This window comes from Capra hircus, chromosome 3 (assembly GCF_001704415.2).
Source record: "Capra hircus breed San Clemente chromosome 3, ASM170441v1, whole genome shotgun sequence".
In the NCBI taxonomy this organism is placed as follows: Eukaryota; Metazoa; Chordata; class Mammalia; order Artiodactyla; family Bovidae; genus Capra; species Capra hircus.
This window is the reverse complement of record NC_030810.1, coordinates 75,756,666-75,774,435: the sequence shown is the minus strand read 5'-3', so window position 1 is coordinate 75,774,435 and position 17,770 is coordinate 75,756,666.

Below are 17,770 nucleotides of genomic sequence, written 5' to 3'. Positions count from 1 at the left end.
TTAGTCGGCAAAGTAATTTATGTTTGCTTATTTACTGTCATCTCCTCTTCCCACTCCAAGAATATGAGCCTCTTGAAAGATCTTGTCTGCTTTCTTCACTGTTACATCCCTGGTGCCTAGAAGAGTTCCTGGCTTATAATTACTGTTGAACAAATTGTTGTTAAATCAAATAATTTTAAAATACCTCACATTCAAAACACACTTTAAAAAAAATGTGAATGTTAAAATGTAGCTTAAAATGATAGAACTATTAGAGTTTCATCAACATTAGAAAGGGCTGCAGGGCATCTATTACACTTAGCACTTTATAAAAATGTATTGAACCATAAATCTTGTTCATAGTAAAATTTATTATTAGATGCTTTAAAAATCTTCAATTAAAATTTTTTCCATAGTAAATGATGAAGTTATTTGGAGTAAAATGTTTCAGACCAATTTATTATTAAAGGTTTTTATAGAATTAGTTTTAATGCAAACCTAATAGCATTCATAATAAAGAAAATTTTGTTCTATAGGAAAATTTTCCTATCCCTCTTACTTTAAAATAATTATAACAGGAAATTATTTGGTATTAATATGGATTTCAAAATTAAAATAAATTTTTTATATTACTGTAAATATAAATGTAATTTAACTATTTGCTATAGTGTCAAGATACAAATAAACAGCTTTCATGACCAGATATGTGGAATTCTTATATTTCTTAAATGTGAAGAAATGAAATTTTTTAGCATTTGTATTTTATTTTAAATAATCTAAAAAGGGGGAGTTTTTTTCAAGCAACCATGTGTAAATACTCCTCAAAAAATTAGATATTGGAGGATTTCAATCTAAATGAGGTGAATTGATTATTGCATTTTCCTCCTTACTTCTTCCCTTCCCAGTAAAAGGAAAATAAAAGAAGAAAAAAGTGTAAACATATCATGAAAACAAAGAGTAAGGAGGATGTTTAGAGGACATTTCAACAAAGTTTACAGGTTAAAGCAGGTGAATGATACCTGAGTGAGCTGAACAGAAGGATTTTCAAACTTTTTATTCCTACAGAGTGAACTAAGGATGAGGAGCAAGATGACTTTCCAAAAGAACCCCTGAGAAGATGGAGACTTGGAGTTACTTGCTGCAACAGATGTGTGGCTAGGGTATATCACTGAAAATAGATTTTTAAGAATCAGGTAAATGGAGTAATTCCTCTTGTGCCCTATTCTCATCCATCGGCCAGTCAAATTCCAAATCTCACAGATGAAGTTGCTTCGATCCTTACATACCAGAGGGATTGGATAATATATAGGAACTAAGTTAAAAGTCTGCATTCTTAAAGATAATCTTGATCTATTTCCAGAAAACTAGTGTCTGGGTGTTTAATCTCTTCTTTGGAGAAACTAAAAGGTCTAAGAGAAAGGATCTCCTAATTCTGACAAATTATGATAATGGAATTGCAGCTAAAATTTGCTGCTTTTAAAAGCTACACAATATGAAGAGATGTTTGAGGAAATCCTCCAAACTGCCCAATAAATAAGGGAGTCCATGAAATGAACAAAACACACAAGTACAAGGAATTTCAAGAAAACAGAGATGAGACAGAAAAAGCTAAAAATTTAAAACAAATATTACACTATATTTTGATACCAAATGTTTGGATGCTAAGTCACTTCAATCAAGTCTGACTCTTTGCTACCCCATGGACTGTGGACCACCAGGCTCCTCAGTTCATGAGATTTTCCAGGCAAGAATACTGGAGTGGGTTGCCATGCCCTGCTCCAGGGGATCTTTCTGACCCAAGATTCTAACCCACCTCTCTTGTCTCCTGCATTGGCAGGCAGATTCTTTAGCACTAGCGCCACCTGGGGAATAGATAAGATAAATTATTGCTTCCATTAAACTGATGCCAGGATAAAATAATCAGAAAGCAAGAGACAGATAGAGAAACCAAAATTTTAAAAGGAAGGTAGAAGATAAAGCTCGAAGAAGGCAATGGCAACCCACTCCAGTACTCTTGCCTTGAAAATCCCGTGGACGGAGGAGCCTGGAAGGCTGCAGTCCATGGGATCGCTGAGGGTCCGACACGACTGAGCGACTTCACTTTGACTTTTCACTTTCATGCATTGGAGAAGGGAATGGCAACCCACTTCAGTGTTCTTGCCTGGAGAATCCCAGGGACAGGGGAGCCTGGTGGGCTGCCGTTTATGGGGTCGCACAGAGCTGGACACGACTGAAGTGACTTAGCAGAAGATAAAGCTAGATAAATTCCTCAAGAAGTAAAAGAAAATAACAAATAAATGGAACAAGGAAAGGAAAACAGTCTCTTAACCCCTTGACCAAGAGGGGTTCCAGAAAGATAGGCAAGAGAAAGTGGGGAGCGACAGGGGGAACTATCAAATGAATAATAAAGGAACATTATACAGAGTTGAAGATCAAATGGCATCAGATTGAAAGATGTCATTGAATGTCACCCTCACCCTCCAAAAGAGGCACAGTATCATAAAAGTTCACCAAGGTTCAAAAGATACCCATAGCTTCCAGAGCGAACATCCACAAGGAATAGAAATACAAAGGACATTGGATTTCTTATATGAAAGTGATGTTTTCAAAACTCAGAGGCAGTTATTTCAGCTCAGGTTTCTGTAACAGGTAAAGCAATCAATTGAGTGAGAGCAGAAGAAAGGTATTTTCAGATCTACAAAGACTTAAAATTTTACCTCATATGGAGAGAAGAGACAACTCGAGCACAGAGGAATTTCAAATAACTTAATGGATACTACCCCCTCAGGAAGGCAGGGCTTAACTTTCCAATCCTTTAGTGGTATGTGGCACTTAATGATTTGCTTCTAATAAGTACTATTAAAAAGAAGAAAGCATAACTACAATCACTTTTAGAAGATAATTTTAGGTATAAAGAATAATATAATTAGGGCCAGTATCTAAACTAAAAAAAAACAAATGACTCTTATAAAGCCAAGTGGTAACTTGTTACAAATTAAATAAACATAGTTTTTAACTTTACAAATTAACTAGGTTTTCAGCTTTCAGCTGGAGTACATTTTAAAGTTCAAGTGTTTATTTATGATCTTTGGCTTTATAAAACTCATCAATATGCTATTTTCTTCTAAGGTAGGTAACTTGTGCTTGATATTAACTTCCTTGTCAATATCAAAATTCATCCTAAATTTTTTAAACCTCATCAAAGGCACTTTATCAACTGGATTTCTATCAATTTTAAAACTGCTTTCATTCAGTATTAAGATTCCTTAAATTATAAATGTCAGCTTGAATGATTAATTCTTGAAAAACTGAACTTACCGTTGCATAAAAAACAGTGGATCTTTGAATAATATATTGGATAAGGCATGTTTGTCACTGTGACACATTTCTGATATATCCAATATACCTATGGGTTTAAAATCATACACCTATGGGATTTGATGGTGGGAAATGGTTCTTTTTATTTCTGTTGTCCATCTCTCATATCTTACAAATGAAGAAGTAGCCTTAGAGAAGTGTGGTCAACCCAAGGTACCAGCATAATGGTGCCATTTTAAAGGGTTGCTACACTTGAAAGTTCATGAAAATCCTAACATTGATTTAAGGTTATCCTGTAATTTCTTTCTTTTTTCTCCATTAGAAAAAGAGCAAAAGACATTAGATCACTTCTTTTTTCTAAATATTTTTTAGTGTTTTAAATATGATTGAATTTTCTCTTAATGAGACCATTTGATTCCAGAAATGTCAAAAGTGGCAATCAGTAATAACAATAATAAACATTTATTGAATACTTACTATTGAGTGCTTTGGTCCCGGGGACAGCAAATTTTATTATGATGTTAACACTTTACTCAAGAAGCAAGAACAAAGTCAGATTGCTAAGTCCTAGGAGGGGAGCGTTAGGGGTGGTAGTTTTTGCTATAAACAAATCATCAAGCAACCAACCACTTTTCTGGAACATCTACCTATATATATGCTGTTCATTTTCTTCCTCCATTTAAAGTTCCCAGTACTATTTTTAGTTTTAAATTCAAGTAGGCAGGGGAAACAAAGCACAATATATAAACACACTCTGATTCAGTCATCTCGCTGGACCACTTATCTTTGGCTAGGACTAGAAACAGGACAACTACCAAGACTATGAATAGTGGTTGGGATGTTGCTAGACATCTCAGTGCACCCAGAGACCAAAGTTCTAGACCAAAGACCAATCTAGAAGCAATTAAAATGGTAGTGAAGGACAGAACAAGAGTTTACAAGTGGTAAGTGGGCGGACATTGGGAACTACAATCATTCATGGTTCAGGAATCAAGGCAGACAAGTCAAATACTGAAAGAACCAACACTAACCAGAGGTCAAAGCTGGCAGGCAGTGATGTCCATGAGAAGCATGAGGGACTTTGAGACAAATGTAGGAAAAACACAGGTGAGGTCATTTTCTGTACCAGACAGGAAGTTCTTATAAACTGAAGACTAGAAAAACATTTAAATAACTGCCAGTCAGTAAACAAGTCAGTCCCAGACTTTGGACAGGCTAGAATCCACTGGTGAGAGTAAGTACAAGAGTTAAGCTGGTTGAAAAATAGATGAGAATTCATATCTGAAGTTCATGGTCCTTGCTCCATGTTGTTCAGAGGCTCAGTCGTGCCCGACTCTTTGAGAACCCAGGGACTGCAGCACACCAGGCTTTTCTGCCCTTCACCATCTCCCGGAATTGCACAACTCATGTCCATCGAGCAGGTGACGCCACCCAACCATCTCATTCTTTGTTGTCCCCTTCTCCTCCTGCCCCCAATTCCTTCCCAGCAGCAGGGTCTTTTGTAATGATTTGGCTCTTTGTATCAGGTGGCCAAAATATTGGAGTTTCAGCTTCAGCATCAGTCCTTCTAATTAATACTCAGGATTGAAGGTTGGGTGGGGTATTGATTCTGCTCGTGCTTATAGTGCATTGCTCTATCATCATTACTTGTGAAGTTCAGTTCAGTTCAGTCACTCAGTCGTGTCTGACTCTCTGTGACACCGTGAATCACAGCATGCCAGGCCTCCTTGTCCATCACGAACTCCCGGAGTTCACCCAAACTCATGTGCATCAAGACAGTGATGCCATCCAGCCATCTCGTCCTCTGTCATCCCCTTCTCCTCCTGCCCCCAATCTCTCCCAGCATCAGGGTCTTTCCAATGAGTCAACTCTTCGCATGAGGTGGCCAAAGTATTGGAGTTTCAGCCTCAGTATCAGTCCTTCCAATGAACACCCAGGACTGTTTTCCTTTAGGATGGACTGGTTGGATCTCCTTGCAGTCCAAGGGACTCCCAAGAGTCTTCTCCAACACCACAGTTCAAAAGCATCAATTCTTTGGCAATCACTTTTCTTCACAGTCCAACTCTCACATCCATACATGACCACAGGAAAAACCATAGCCTTGACTAGATGGACCTTTGTTGGCAAAGTAATATCCCTGCTTTTTAATATCTAGGTCGGTCATAACTTTCCTTTCAAGGAGTAAGCGTCTTTTAAATTCATGGCTGCAGTCACCATCTGCAGTGATTTTGGAGCCCCCCCAAATAAAAATCTGACACTGTTTCCACTGTTTCCCCATCTATTTCCCATGAAGTCATGGGACCAGATGCCATAATCTTCGTTTTCTGAATGTTAAACTTTAAGCCAGCTTTTTCCACTCTCCTCTTCCACTTTTATCAAGAGGCTTTTTAGTTCCTCTTCACTTTCTGCCATAAGGGTGCTGTCATCTGCATATCTGAAGTTATTGATATTTCTCCCGGCAATCGTGATTCCAGCTTGTGCTTCTTCCAGCCCAGCGTTTCTCATAATGTACTCTGCATATAAGTTAAATAAGCAGGGTGACAATATACAGCCTTGATGTACTCCTTTTCCTATTTGGAACCAGTCTGTTGTTGCATGTCCAGTTCTAACTGTTGCTTCCTGACCTGCATACAGATTTCTCAAGGGGCAGGTCAGGTGGTCTGGTATTCCCATCTCTTTCAGAATTCTCCACAGTTTATTGTGATCCACACAGTCAAAGGCTTTGGCATAGTCAATAAGGCAGAAACAGATGTTTTTCTGGAACTCTCTTGCTTTTTCAATGATCCAGTGGATGTTGGCAGCTTGATCTCTGGTTCCTCTGCCTTCTCTAAAACCAGCTTGAAAATCTGAAAGGTCAGGGTTCATGTATTGCTGAAGCCTGGCTTGGAGAATTAATCTCTAAATTTTTCTATTAGAGGACAATTTTCTCAATGTGTGTAGTTAAGTGTTAATACCTTTATGTTATTTCCATTCGTAGGCACACAGATGAACAGTTCAAGTTGCATGCTTCAAGAGGTCTGCATCTTAAGAGATGACAGCAAAATATGTTAGGATTCGTCAGCGTACCAAGATAATTTCCTGTTATTATAACATGATAAACACCTGCTTTGATATTTGTCATTACCTGCTTTAATTTTTGTACCTTTGAAAAGATTTTGTTAACACATGAAAAATCGTCTCTATTATTTCACTACAAATACCTTACCTCAGTTTTTAAAAAAAGGATAATTTATATTTCTTAAGAGCTAAACCCATGAGTTTTATTAAATTTTAGTGAAGTAATAAAGTAGCCATCATAGTCAACAAGAGACTGAAATGCAGTACTTGGATGCAATCTCAAAAACAACAGAATGATCTCTATTCGTTTCCAAGGCAAACCATTCTATATCACAGTAATCCAAGTCTATGCCCCAATCAGTAATGCTAAAGAAGCTGAAGTTGGATGATTCTATGAAGACCTACAAGACCTTCTAGAACTAACACCCAAAAAAGATGTCCTTTTCATTAGACAGGACTGGAATGCAAAAGTAGGAAGTAAAGACACACCTGGAGTAACAGGCAAATTTGGCCCTTGGAGTACAGAATGAAGCAGGGCAAAGGTTCACAGAGATTTGTTAAGAGAATGCGCTGGTCGTAGCAAACACACTCTTCCAACAACACGAGAAGACTCGACACAAGAACATCACCAGATGGTCAATACTAAAAAGAGATTGATTATATTCTTTGCAGCCAAAGATGGAGAAGCTCTATACAGTCAGCAAAAACAAGACTGGGAGCTGACTATGGCTATGGCTCAGATCATGAACTCCTTATTGCCAAATTCAGACTGAAATTGAAGAAAGCAGGGAAAACCACTAGCCCATTCAGGTATGACCTAAATCAAATCCCTAACGATTATACAGTTGACGTGAGAAAAGGATTCAAGGGATTAGATCTGATAGAGTACCTGAAGAACTATGGACAGAGGTTCATGTCATTGTACAGGAGGCAGGAATCAAGACCATCCCCAAGAAAAAGAAATGCAAAGAAGCAAAATGGCTGTCTGAGGAGGCCTTACAAATAGCTGAGAAAAGAAGAGAAGTAAAAGGCAAACAAGAAAAGGAAAGATATAAGCATCTGAATGCAGAGTTCCAAAGAATAGCAAGGAGAGATAAGAAAGCCTTCCTCAGCGATCAGTGCAGAAAAATAGAAGAAAACTCTAGAATGGGAAAGACTAGAGATCACTTCAAGAAACTTAGAGATAACAAGGAAACATTTCATGCAGAGATGGGCTCGATAAAGGACAGAAATGGTATGGACCTAACAAAACCAGAAGATACTAAGAAGAGGTGGCAAGAATGAACAGAAGAAATGAACAAAAAAGTCTTTCATGACCCTGATTATCATGACTGTGTGATCTTTCACTAGAACCAGACATCCTGGAATGTGAAGTTAAGTGGGACTTAGGAAGCATCACTATGAAGAAAGCTAGTGGAGATGATGGAATCCAGTTGAGCTCTTTCAAATCCTGAAAGATGATGCTGTGAAAGTGCTGCACTCAATATGCCAGTAACTTTGGAAAACTCAGCAGTAGCCACAGAAATGGAAAAGCTCAGTTTTCATCCCAATCACAAAGAAAGGCAATGCCAAAGAATGTTCAAACTACCACACAATTGCACTCATCTCACACACTAGTAAAGTGACGCTCAAAATTCTCCAAGCCAGGCTTCAACAGTACGTGAACCATGAACTACCAGTACTTCAAGCTGCGTTTAGAAAAGGCAGAGGATCAGAGATCAAATTGTCAACATCTGTTGGATCATCAAAAAAGCAAGAGAGTTCCAGAAAATCATCTATTTCTGATTTATTGACTATGCCAAAGCCTTTGACTGTGTGGATCACAACAAACTGGAAAATTCTTAAAAAGATGGGGAAATCAGACCATCTGACCATCTGACCTTTCTCAAGATTTCATGAGAAATCTGTATGCAGGTCAGGAAGCAACAGTTAGAACCAGACATGAAACAACAGACTGGTTCCAAATAGGGAAAGGAGTATGTCGAGGCTGTATAGTGTCACTCTGCTTATTTAACTTATATGTAGAGTACATCATGAGAAACGCTGGACTGGAAGAAGCACAAGCTGGAATCAAGATTGCCAGGAGAAACAGCAATAACCTCAGATATGCAGATGACACCACCCTTATGGCAGAAAGTGAAAAAGAACTGAAGAGCCTCTTGATGAAAGTGAAAGAGGAGAGTGAAAAAGTTGGCTTTAAACATTCAGAAAACTAAGTTCATGGTATTTGGTCCCATCACTTCATGGCAAGTAGATGGGGAAACAGTGGAAACAGTGACAGACTTTATTTTCAGGGGCTCCAAAATCACTGCAGATGGTGACTGCAGCCATGAAATTAAAAGATGCTTGCTCCTTGGATGGAAATTATGACCAACCTAGACAGCATATTAAAAAGCAGAGACATTACTATGCCAGCAAATGTCCATCTAGTCAAAACTATGGTTTTTCCAGTAGTCATATATGGATGTAAGAATTGGACTATAAAGAAAGCTGAGCACTGAAGAATTGATGCTTTTGAACTATGATGTTGGAGAAGACTCTTGAGAGTCCCTTGGTCTGCAAGGAGTTCTAACCAGTCCATCCTAAAGGAAATCAGTCCTGAATATTCATTGGAAGGACTGATGTTGAAGCTTAAGCTCCAGTACTTTGGCCACCTGATGCTCAGAACTGACTCATTGGAAAAGACCCTGGTTCTGGGAAAGATTGAAGGAAGGAGAAGGGGATGGCAGAAGATGAGATGGTTGGATGGCATCAGCAACTCAATCAATATGAGTTGAGTATAATCCGGGAGTTGATGATGGACTGGGAGGCCTGGCCTGCTGCATACCATGGGGTCACAAAAAGTCAGACATGACTGAGCGACCGAACTGAAATGAACTAAATAAAGTTAGATGTATGATTAATTTAGCCCCGTAGGAATAAATCCTTTTATCCTCTCATGCTAACATTTCTGTTTTGAGTGTATAGAAATGCACCCTACATTATGTTCATAAAGTCAGATATGTACTGACACACTGACCAAGTCACCCAGTCTTGTTTTAGAAGATTCATTTGTCTCAATGCAATGTTTTAGAATCTGATATAGTATCTGGGTCTTTGAAATTTTTTAATTGGCAGTAAATGTGATATTATAATTTCTAGTTAATGCAGTATGGCATTCATAAATTAATAGATGAATTGGAAGCAGGTATTTTGTCAGAGTGGATTTTTATAATCTATGTAAAGGGTTAGATTTTTAACCTGCACTACTTGAATTATGAAAGGTAAGTTTTCTTTTTTTCTGGAAAAGTTAAGTGAAGAACATAGCTTTTCTGCAGGAGATTATTGTTTAATGCATACCATTTCATAGTATAAAAAATGATTCAAATTTTCCTGATAGAGTGAAAGGATAAATTTTGGATAACTATGTAGTGTTAGTATTTATCTCACAAGAGGAGTTTCCCTGAGGTAGCCTGCAATTTAACACAATGCAAGTGAGCCTGACCCTGTGGAGACTGCAGGAGTGGGAGGTGATCTAATATTGATGAAGTTAATCAATACCCAACCTTAGCAAACAGTTAAATATACTCACAAGAATTTTAAAAAGTGGTCTGAAGTCAGAGATAAAAAATGCTTTTACCAAGGTCACTAAAGAGAATAATTAAAAGCAAGCCTATATTTTAAACCCTCATGGCATTGTGCTAGGCAGAATTTTTGCCTTTGCTTCCTACAGATGATTAATTCAGATCATCCATAAATGACTTGGACTTAGCATGAACAATGTGACTTTAGTAAGAAGAGACCAAGAAAGGGTAGAAGACGGGAGGAAGGCAAGATAACAGCACTCTAATCATGCCCTAGGCACATGGTAGACACTCCACAAACAGTTGTGCATGAGTGAATAAATACATGAATGAAAGAATAGTGGGGAGACCAAAAAAAAAAAAAAAGAAAGAAAAAGGAAGGGGTATGGACAGAGAAGAGCCATGAAGACTGATGGAAAATGTGTTTTGAAAAGTGATAAGAAGGGAACTTTGACCACCGTATTGTCCACAATGACTAATGGCACTAAGTGGATAACTTTAAAGCAGGCGTGAAGGAGCCTTTACAGAACTGGGTGAAACCTTAAAAATTAAGAGGTTTTTAAAGCCTCACAGTGGTGTAACCACTTGTGAACAGGCTCTCCTTTTCCTCAGGAAATTTGGCAGCATCAAAGAGCCTTCAATTCCCCTGGAGAAAGAATGCACATAATTAGGATATTCAGTCTTCGAAGTCAGACAGATTTGGCTTTAAAAATAGCTGTATGATTATCTCCAGCAAATGACCTACTCTTTCAGAACTCAAGGGGGAGACGTATCAAATGTAATAGCCCATGATATTAACTGGAAACATAGTAGGTATTCAATAAATGTGTACTTAACATAAGCAATGTTTACACATAAATATTCATTGAAAATAGTACTTCTGTATATATTGGTAGAACTCTCTCTTGGCTTCCCAGGTGGCTCAGTGGTAACAAATCTGCCTGCCAATGCAGCAGATGCATGAGACGTGGGTTCAATCCCTGGGCAGACAAGATCCCCGGAAGTAGCAAACAGCAGCCCACTTCACTATTCTTGCCTAGAAAAATCCCATGGACACAGGAGCCTTATGTGCTAAAGTTCATGGGGTTGCAAAGAGTCAGACATGACTGAGTGACTGAGCATACTTAATTCATTAGCCTAAAAGTTATCAATATATCTTAAAGAAATAATGACTAGTGTGCTAAAGTAACTTAATTAAAATATGCTAAGTATTTCTTACTAAAAATACTGAAATCTTAATTGTATAAAAATAAGAGATTGATTAAATAATTATGAAATGAGAAAAAAAAGTTCTAAGCAGCCATTAGAATGATATAACTCAAGACTATTTCTTGATGGAGAAATACTTCCCTATATCTGTTGTTGTTCTGTCTCTATGTTTTGTCTGACTCTGCATCCTCATGGACTAAAGCATGCTAGCTCCTCTGTACTTCACTATCTCCCAGAATTTCTGCAAATTAATATCCACTGAGTTGGTGATGCTATCTAACCATCTCATCCTCTGTTGCCCCCTTCTCCTTTTGCCTTCAATCTTTCCCAGCATCAGAGTCTTTTTCAGTGAGTCAGTTCTTTGCATCAACTGGCCAAAGTATTGGAGCTTCAGCTTCAATGAATATTCAGGGTTATTTCCTTTAGGATTGACTGGTTTGATCTGCATGCAGTCCAAGGGACTCTCAAGAGTCTTCCCCAACACCACAGTTCAAAAGCATCAATTCTTTGTTGCTCAGATTTCCTTATGGTCCAACTCTCACATTTATACACAACTACTGGAAAAACCAGTAGTCGTTTGTGGCTGACTGTGGCTCAGATCATGAACTCCTTATTGCCAAATTCAGATTTAAATTGAAGAAAGTAGGGAAAACCACTAGACTATTTGGGTATGACCTAAATCAAATCCCTTGTGATTATACAGTGGAAGGGAGAAAGAGATATAGGGGCTAGATTTGATAGACAGAGTGCCTGATGAACTATGGACAGAGGTTCGTGACATTACAGGAGACAGGGATCAAAACCATCCCTAGAGAAAAGAAATGCAAAAAAGCAAAATGGCTGTCTGAGGAGGCCTTACAAATAGCTGTGAAAAGAAGAGAAGCAAAAAGCAAAGGAGAAAAGGAAATATATAAACATCTGAATGCAGAGTTCCAAAGAATAGCAACGAGAGATAAGAAAGCCTTCTTCAGTGACCAGTGCAAAGAAATAGAGGAAAACAACAGAATGGGAAAGACTAGAGAGCTCCTCAAGAAAATTAGAGATACCAAGGGAATATTTCATGCAAAGATGGGCTCGATAAAGGACAGAAATGCTATGGACATAACAGAAGCAGAGGATATTAAGAAGAGGTGGCAAGAATACACAGAAGAACCGTACAAAAAAATCTTCGCAACCAAGATAATCACGATGGTGTGATCACTCACCTAGAGCCAGACATCTTGGAATGTGAAGTCAAGTGGGCCTTAGGAATCATCACTACGAACAAAACTAGTGGAGGTGATGGAATTCCAGTTAAGCTCTTTCAAATCCTGAAAGATGATGCTGTGAAAGTGCTGCACTCAATATGCCAGAAAATTTGGAAAACTCAGCAGTGGCCACAGGACTGGAAAAGGTCAATTTTCATTCCAATCCCAAAGAAAGGCAATGCCAAAGAATGCTCAAACTACTGCACAATTGCACTCATCTCACATGCTAGTAAAGTAATGCTCAACATTCTCCAAGCGAGGGTTTAGCAATACATGAACTGTGAAATTCCAGATGTTCAAGCTGGTGTTAGAAAAGGCAGAGGAACCAGAGATCACATTGCCAACATCTGCTGGATCATGGAAAAAGCAAGAGAGTTCCAGAAAAACGTCTATTTCTGATTTATTGACTATGCCAAAGACTTTGACTGTGTGGATCACAATAAACTGTGGAGAATTCTGAAAGAGATGGGAATACCAGACCACCTGACCTGCCTCTTGAGAAATCTATATGCAGGTCAAGAAGCAACATTTATAACTGGACATGGAACAGACTGGTTCCAAATAGGAAAAGGAGTGCATCAAGACTGTATATTGTCACCCTGCTTCTTGAGCTTCTACGCAGAGTACATCATGAGAAACGCTGGGCTGGAAGAAGCACAAGCTGGAATCAAGATTGCTGGGAGAAATATCAACGACCTCAGATACGCAGATGACACCACCTTTATGGCAGAAAGTGAAGAGGAACTAAAAAGCCTCTTGATGAAAGTGAAAGAGGAGAGTGAAAAAGCTGGCTTAAAGCTCAACATTCAGAAAACTAAGATCATGGCATCTGGTCCCATCACTTCATGGGAAATAGATGGGGAAACAGTGGAAACAGTGTCAGACTTTATTTTTTTGGGCTCCCAAATCACTGCAGATGGTGATTGCAGCCATGAAATTAAAAGACGCTTATTTCCTGGAAGAAAAGTTATGACAAACCTAGATAGCATATTAAAAAGCAGAGACATTAGTTTTCCAACAAAGGTCCATCTAGTCAAGGCTATGGTTTTTCCAGTAGTCATGTATGGATGTGAGAGTTGGACTGTGAAGAAAGCTGAGCGCCAAAGTACCGATGCTTTTGAACTGTGGTGTTGGAGAAGACTCTTGAGAGTCCTTTGGATTGCAATGGGATCCAACCAGTCCATTCTAAAGGAGATCAGTCCTGAGTGTTCTTTGGAAGGAGTGATCCTAAAGCTAAAACTCCAGTACTTTGGCCACCTCATGTGAAGAGTTGACTCATTGGAAAAGACTCTGATGCTGGGAGGGATTGGGGGCAGGAGGGGAAGGGGATGACAGAGGATGAGATGGCTGGATGGCATCACTGACTCAATGGCCGTGAGTTTGAGTGAACTCTGGAATTTGGTGATGGACAGGGAGGCCTGGTGTGCTGCGATTCATGGGGTCACAAAGAGTCGGACCTGACTGAGCGACTGAACTGAACTGAACTGGAAAAACCATATCTTTGACTATATAGACCTTTGCCAGCAAAGATGTCCAAGATGTCCACGCTGTCTAGATTTGTCATAGCTTTCCTTCCAAGGAGCAAGCGTCTTTTAATTTCATGGCTGCAGTCACCATCTGCAGTGATTTTGTAGCCCAAGAGAATAAAATTTGTCACTGATTCCACTTTTTCCTTGTCTATTTGCCATGAAGTGACGGGATCAGATGCCATGATCTTAGTTTTTTAATGTTGAGTTTCAAGCCAGCTTTTTCATTCTCCGCTTGCACCATCATCAAGAGGCTCTTTAGATCCTCTTCATTTTCTGCCATTAGAGTGGTATCATCTGTAACATACTGTTACCCCCTCAAATATATATGCATGCAATCATATGTTTAATATGCACATATAAAATACATGTATTTTAATGATCATGTTCTCATAAACATTTTTATATGACTCTCTACCCATGCATATAGCACAGCAGAATGAATATATGTGAACATTTAAGATGAGCTTTTGTTTAGTTTTTCATCTGTAGTTTGAACATTGAGATTTCTGATTTCTACATTATGAACATAGATTATTTTATGAAATTAAAATTTTACTTATGACAGTACAATTATTCAACACTGAGGAAATGGTAAAATTGTGACACTATGTCATCTATTAGACAGCAACCACAAAGTTCAGGGAAAAGAATGAAATTAAATGTATTGAGGGCCTTCTCAGGTGGTCCAGTGGTCAGGACTCTGCACTTTCACTGCAGACAGCCTGAGTTCCATCCTTGGTAAGGGAACTAAGGTCCTGTGAGCCATCTGGGCAAAATAAATATATAAAATTTTAAAAATGCATCTAGTAATATGTGACTGAATCTTGCAACAATAGAAAAAAATAAAAATTAAAGTCATAGCTTGTATAATGAGGAAAATGTTGTTATAACGTCTATCCATATTTACTCTCATTATTGCATGCATATTATATTTCTTAGGTATAAAAATGGCAGTTATGTAGTAGAATGCCCTTGTTCTTAGGTGATATGTGCAAAAGAATTTAAGGGCAAAGTATCATGAAGTCTCTAACTTGTTTTTAAATGACTCAGAATAAAAAGTGTATGTTGATGGGAAAAAAAGAGAGCAAATGTCGCAGAAGGTGAAAATAAGTGAACATAGGTGAAGGGTACATGGGTGATGACTCTACTATTATTGCTTGAAATAATAGGTTTGAAATATTTTCACAGTAAACTGCTGGTGGGGAGAAGGAAATGAATAGCAATACTAAAGGCTGCAATGAGGGGTTGCAATCACAGAAGAAGAGGTACAGCAGATAATTAGCCATTAGAGGCAGTCTGGGTGGGGACATCTTTTTAACATTTATTGAGCACCCACTACATGCTCAGTAAATATATAACTGCTGTGGAAAAATAGTCATGAGAATGTTTTAGTGACAAGAGGATAGGTTTAGGCAGCACATAATACAATTTACAGTATCATCACAACTGAAAAAAATATATATATACAGAAAAAGATTATTAGGAAATATACAGAGTTGTTAAGAGGGATTTTCTTGGGAGTTAAATGCATGGCTGATTTTCATTTATTTCTGTTTCTATTCCAAAGTTTTGACAATGACTAAGTATGACCTTTCCAATGAGAAAAACAGCTCTGAAATCAAATGAACCATGCCATGTTGAATCTTTATACTTCTGATTTACACCTATTACATTTTATTGAAGCAGGATGGTGATAAACTATTTTGCACTCTAGCCTATGAGAGACTAACAGCCATAGCCAAGATGACACACTTCCAAGAACATACCCCAACTTGTGAAAGTTCATGTATAGTTAAAAACAATTTTTTTTAAAGCCAGCATGTTCTGTGAGCAGGGATGTATAAAGAGATGTCCAGCACTTAGATGTTAGAATAAACTCTGAAAATTAAATAAATTGCGTAAATATCTATTGGAAATAAGCAACTTTCATCACTCACCCTTAGCTAACTGAAGCCATTAATGGCTTGAAAGAAAGAATATCAGTATGAGACAGAGGCCACTTTGCAAAAGCAGCTGTGAAGGGTAGGCTAGCAGATTTTCCTTCACAGTTCAGTAAAAGCTCTCTGATCATCAACTTTTCTATCATAACTGGAACCATGAGTCTGGAATCAATCACAATGATTATTTTTATCTTGATATCCTTGTTGATAGAATAACTTTTCCTATGTTGTCAGGGGTAAAGTATGGATTACAGCTCATAAATAAAAGATGTCCTTTTATTGAAATGAAATGAGAGCAAAGTTTTCAGGTATTTAATTGGAAAATTCTATTATTTTCTATTTTATGGATCATAATTTCTGATTCAAGACAAAATTTCTTGTTTAAATAAAAGCAAGTGAAATTCCATTATATCATCAGGGTTTCAAGTTGTATTGACACGTGTCTTAGTCTGTTTGGGTTGCTATACAAAATAGCGTACATCTGGTAGTTTATGAACAACAAAACTTTATTTCTCACAGTGCTGGATGTCAGGAGTTCAAAATCAAGGTGTCAACAGGGTCACAGTTTCTGGTGAGGGTCCTCTTCCAAGTTTATAATTGGCAATTTCTGTGTCCGCACATGGTGGAAGAGCTAGGTATCTCTCTGGATCATCTTTTATAAAGTACCTTCCAAAGTCCCCACTTCCTAATACCATCATCTTTGGAGGTTAAGATTTCAACATATTAATTTGAGGGGGACATAAACATTCAGACCATAGTAATATAATAAAGGAAATTGAACTACATTTCTTTTTGTGAATGGACTGCTGCTATTATCCACAAACAATCCCATCAATTAGCACATCTAAAATACAGCTCCATATTGGGTAGTAATATGGTTTTGAGTCACCTGATGATATCTCTCAAGATTGCAAGATAATTAAAACTTGTTGTCCATAACTTTGTATCAATATGGCAGGTTATCCCTAATCAATATGAATCTCAGTAAGTTTACATTTTAGTATGGCAAACAGTGCCAAAATTTATCAATATTATCCAAGGTTATACTGCAGGAAGACTTTCCAGGGGGTGCTAGTGGTAAAGAACCCACCTGCTAATGCAGGAGATGGTAACAGATGGGAGTTCAGTCTCTGGGTCAGGAAAATCCCCTGTTAGGAGGGCTTGGCAACCCACTCCAGCATTCTTTCCTGGAGGATCCCATGGACAGAGAAGCCTGGTGACCCTCAGTCCAGGATCACCAATAGTCATACATGACTGAAGCAACTTAACATGCATAGTGCAGGAATCAAACAACCAACGATACCAAGCTAAATGCAAGGAAAGAAAATGTTAAAGTTAAAACAGTAAATTCACACTTTAGCATTTGGTTATTATCACTCAGACAAAACCCACATCTAGTGTCATTATTTCCCTCTGTAGAATCCCCATAAAACTAGTAAAGGTTGATTAATTAATTTGGGCATTTTTGTTTCATTTTGGCCAATTGATCTCATATTTACCTATCATAACTAGTTGATATTCTGAGTAAACATGGAGTACATCCAAAAGGCCTTAAGATATACTTTAATATATTTATTGGTATAAAATGGATGAGAATCTATTACCTAAAAAGTCACCATATTAACTACAGCACTCATTATTAATGAACTGCCTTCTCTAAACATCAAAGTTTTAATTTGATCCAAAATTCCAAATCCTGTAATTTATTCTAAAAGAAATCAGGAAAATTACACAGGAGGGCTGAGAGGAGCTACTCCACGTTCAAGGTAAGGAGGGGCAGCTGCGAGGAGATACCCCTCGTCCAAGGTAAGGAGCAGCGGCTGCACTTTGCTGGAGCAGCCCTGAGGAGATACCCCACATCCAGGGTAAGAGAAACCAAAGTAAGTCAGTAGGTGTTGTGAGAGGGCATCAGAGGGCAGACACACTGA